The sequence below is a fragment of the Apodemus sylvaticus genome, chromosome 2 (genome assembly GCF_947179515.1).
Source record: "Apodemus sylvaticus chromosome 2, mApoSyl1.1, whole genome shotgun sequence".
Classification (NCBI taxonomy): domain Eukaryota; kingdom Metazoa; phylum Chordata; class Mammalia; order Rodentia; family Muridae; genus Apodemus; species Apodemus sylvaticus.
The window spans coordinates 167,323,527-167,328,297 of record NC_067473.1 but is presented as its reverse complement, the minus strand read 5'-3'; the positions used below and the strand labels follow the sequence as shown (position 1 = coordinate 167,328,297).

The following is a 4,771-nucleotide window of genomic DNA, read 5'->3' as shown; positions in this document are numbered from 1 at the left end:
AAAGGGCCATTATATACTGCAGTGAGAATAAAATTAGTGCGTCCTTTATAAAATCCAGTGAGGAAATTTTTATAAGATTGATTACAGAATGATGACATGACACAGCTGGATTATTGCTAGGTATATAACTGAGAGATTCTAAGCCAGGAAATACAGAACTGCTTTCCCATCCATGCTTATTTTTGTATTATTCACAATAGCAAAGTAATGGCTCCATCAAGATACAAATAGACAAAGGATGTACAGTACATATACACAATGGAATTATATTCATCATTAAAAATCATGACATGTGGAAAAATGAACACAGCAGGAAATAGCCACATTAAATGAAACAAACCAGACTCAGAAAGATAAATGCTATGTGTTTTCTCTCACATGCTGATTATAGATTTAGGGACTGTGTGTGTGTGTGTGTGTGTGTGTGTGTGTGTGTGTGTGTGTGTAAAGTAGATTGAAAGAGGGGAGAGATGGTTTTAAATAGAGTTTGGAGTCAGAAAGAGGGAGGGAGGTATGGAGGGAGGGAGAGAAACAAAGGAGGGGAGAGAAAGAATGAACTGATACTTTGGGATACTAAGAATAGAGTCAGAAAGAGAGATGCAAAGAGATTGATGAAAACAATGGTGGAAGAGATCTCAAGTAAAGAATGGTGATATATATATATATATATATATATATATATATATATATATATATGCATGTATGTATGTATGTACACATTAAAATGTGATACTAATCTATTATCTGGTGTGCTAATATATAATAGATAGATAGATAGATAGATAGATAGATAGATAGATAGATAGATAGAGATGGATAGAAAAAAGAAAGAAAGAAAGAAAGAAAGAAAGAAAGAAAGAAAGAAAGAAAGAAAGAAAGAGATGATAGACAAATGATAGATAGATAGATAGATAGATAGATAGATAGATAGATAGATAGATAGATAGATAGATAGATAGATAGAACAATGGTTAATATTGACTATCAACTTTACAAGATCTGAAATCACCAGAGAACCAGGGGTTGTTGCACACAGTTTTTTGCCAGACACACACTTAAATTTTAATAAAGGGCCAAAATTCTTTAGGCACTATAAACTGTATTTTATCCACCTTCCTTTGTTAGCATTCTAAATAGTTTATAAACATTATAAAATAAATTAATCTGTTTGTAACCTAGGCCTGTAATAGGAACCATCAATTATACAGTAGTGACAGGGCTTTTCCTGTTTGTTTTCCAAGCACCTTTCAGTTTATTTCACTTGTCCTTTCTTGGTTAATCTTCCTAACCCTTGTGAAAAAGGAACCAAAATAGTACCAACTCAGTATCATGAGATTTAAGAGATGGCCAAATAGTAAAAAGGCCAAGCTCTCAGGAACCTTCAAACTCCAGGGGTTCCTACACTTTGGTAGAGCTCTTCTCAGGTCCTGGACTGAGAAACCAACAGATTTGTAAACCAAGCACACAAATCTAAAGACCAAGTGAAGATCTGGGTGATAAGATATGTGGGCTTGTGAGTATCACTTACAACATCCAGCCTCAGGACTTCCAAGAGCTCATGTCCCCTGTGGATGCCTCCCAGGAACTTCCATACTCCCACCACAGCTGGAACAGTCTGAGGGATACAGGAGAGTTCAAAGACAGAGTGACCAGCCCCAGTTGGGTTGAGGGTGTGGGAGGTAGGGGGACACTGGCCAAGCTACTACAAAGTTGGTGACATTTGCTCTTGAGAACGAGAGGTAGGGCCTAGAACAAGGATGGCCACTGGAAGGTGAAGGACAGTCCCAGCACTCAGTAGCAGTAGTGATCAGGCTTGAGGGGGCCATTAATGGGTGTGCCCAGGTACTGGGCCTGCTTCTCAGTCAGCTTGGTCAGCTTCACATTCGGCTCACCCAGGTGGGCTTCAGTTACTGCTTCTTAGGCAGGAAGTGAACCTCAACGGAGTATTTATCTGGGTGGGTCCACAGCTCAATCTGTGCCATCAGCTGGTTCATGAGGAGTTGCTTATCACGAAGCTGGGGTGTCCTATGGCACAAGCCAGGTTGTCCAGACGGCCTTCAGCCAGCAAGAAGATGCAGTGCCCAATTTTTAGCCTATAGTGATCCACCTGGGGCTTGATGTTCACCTTCTCCACAGCATTCTCATTGAGCCACTTCACATCAATCTCCACATTGAAGTGTCCAGTGTTACAAACAATGGCATCATCCTTCATCTGTTCAAAGTGCCAGCCAAAGATGATCTCAATGCAGCCTGTGGTGATGACAAAGATATTACCCTCCTTACAGGCCTCATCCATGGTGGTTTCCACATAGCCCTCCATGACCTGATGGGGTCAGTCTCAGTGATAATGACTCAGGCCCCAAAACCCCTCAGGGCCTGGGCACAGCCCTTGCCCACATCACCATTGCCTGCTACTACTGCCACATCACCCGCAATCATCATATCTGTGGCCCATTTGATGCCATCTATGAGAGACTCCCAGCAGCCATAGAGGTTGTCAAACTTGCTCTTGGTGACAGAATCATTGACATTGATGGCAGGCACCTGCAGTATCCCATTGGTCATCATCTTATAGAGGTTGTGGACCCCAGTCATGGCCTCCACAGGGATACCTCTGAGGCCTGACAGAAACTGTGGGTATTTGGTGTGGATAAATCTAGTAAGGTCACCACTATCATCCAGAATTATGTGGAGGGGTCCATCCTTGAAGTACAATTATCTGCTCAATGCACCACAAGTATTCCTCATCTGTCTTGCCCTTCCAGGAAAACACTAGAATGCCAGCCTTAGCAATGGCAGCTACTGCATGGTCCTGAGTAGAGAAGATGCTGCATCTGGACCACCGCACCTCAGAACCCAGGGCCATGAGAGCGTCTCAATGAGAACAGAAGTCTCCACAGTCCTGTGCAGGCAGCCAGCAATGCGAGCACCCTTCGGTGGCTTGGAGGCTGAGTACATCTACCACATGTGCATCAATCCTGGTATCTCATTCTCAGCTATGTCCAGGGTCTTCCATCCCCAGGCAGCCCTTCCAATGTCCACGACGTTGTAGGGCAGTTTATCAAACATGCTGACAGTGCTTCCCCTAGGTGTGATGAACTCAGTGAAAGGGGCCAGAAAAGGCTGGACAGGGCTGTTGCACATATCTTTTTTTTTTTTAATATATTTAATACAAGTTTAATTTTCTTTTTTTTATTCGATATAATTTATTTACATTTCAAATGATTTCCCCTTTTCTAGCCCCCCCCCACTCCCCGAAAGTCCCGTAAGCCCCCTTCTCTTCCCCTGTCCTCCCTCCCACCCCTTCCCAGTTCCCCGTTCTGGTTTTGCCAAATACTGTTTCACTGAGTCTTTCCAGAACCAGGGACCACTCCTGCTTTCTTCTTGTATCTCATTTGATGTGTGGATTATGTTTTGGGTATTCTAGTTTTCTAGGTTAATAACCACTTATTAGTGAGTGCATACCATGATTCACCTTTTGAGTCTGGGTTACCTCACTTAGTATGATGTTCTCTAGCTCCATCCATTTGCCTAAGAATTTCATGAATTCATTGTTTCTAATGGCTGAATAGTACTCCATTGTGTAGATATACCACATTTTTTGTATCCACTCTTCTGTTGAGGGATACCTGGGTTCTTTCCAGCATCTGGCAATTATAAATAGGGCTGCTATGAACATAGTAGAGCATGTATCCTTATTACATGGTGGGGAATCCTCTGGGTATATGCCCAGGAGTGGTATAGCAGGATCTTCTGGAAGTGAGGTGCCCAGTTTTCGGAGGAACCGCCAGACTGATTTCCAGAGTGGTTGTACCAATTTGCAACCCCACCAGCAGTGGAGGAGTGTTCCTCTTTCTCCGCACCCTCTCCAACACCTGCTGTCTCCTGAATTTTTAATCTTAGCCATTCTGACTGGTGTAAGATGAAATCTTAGGGTTGTTTTGATTTGCATTTCCCTAATGACTAATGAAGTGGAGCATTTTTTAAGATGCTTCTCCGCCATCCGAAGTTCTTCAGGTGAGAATTCTTTGTTTAACTCTGTACCCCATTTTTTAATAGGGTTGTTCGGTTTTCTGGAGTCTAACTTCTTGAGTTCTTTATATATATTGGATATTAGCCCTCTATCTGAAGTAGGATTGGTGAAGATCTTTTCCCAATTTGTTGGTTGCCGATCTGTCCTCTTGATGGTGTCCTTGGCCTTACAGAAACTCTGTAACCTTATGAGGTCCCATTTGTCAATTCTTGCTCTTAGAGCATACGCTATTGGTGTTCTGTTCAGAAACTTTCTCCCTGTACGGATGTCCTCAAGGGTCTTCCCCAGTTTCTTTTCTAGTAGCTTCAAAGTGTCTGGCTTTATGTGGAGGTCCGTGATCCATTTGGATTTGAGCTTAGTACAAGGAGACAAGGATGGATCAATTCGCATTCTTCTGCATGCTGACCTCCAGTTGAACCAGCACCATTTGTTGAAAAGGCTATCTTTTTTCCATTGGATGTTTTCAGCCTCTTTGTCGAGGATCAAGTGGCGATAGGTGTGTGGGTTCATTTCTGGATCTTCAATCCTGTTCCATTGATCCTCCTGCCTGTCACTGTACCAATACCATGCAGTTTTTAACACTATTGCTCTGTAGTATTGCTTGAGGTCAGGGATACTGATTCCCCCAGATTTTCTTTTGTTGCTGAGAATAGTTTTAGCTATCCTGGGTTTTTTGTCGTTCCAGATGAATTTGATAATTGCTCTTTCTAACTCTGTGAAGAATTGAGTTGGGATTTT

General features: G+C 42.4%; 1 pseudogene; it reads right to left on the bottom strand.

The window, feature by feature from the left end:
- Positions 1–1,791: 1,791 nt before the first annotated feature.
- LOC127677689 (adenosylhomocysteinase-like) lies at positions 1,792–3,069 on the bottom strand (annotated as a pseudogene).
- Positions 3,070–4,771: the final 1,702 nt, after the last annotated feature.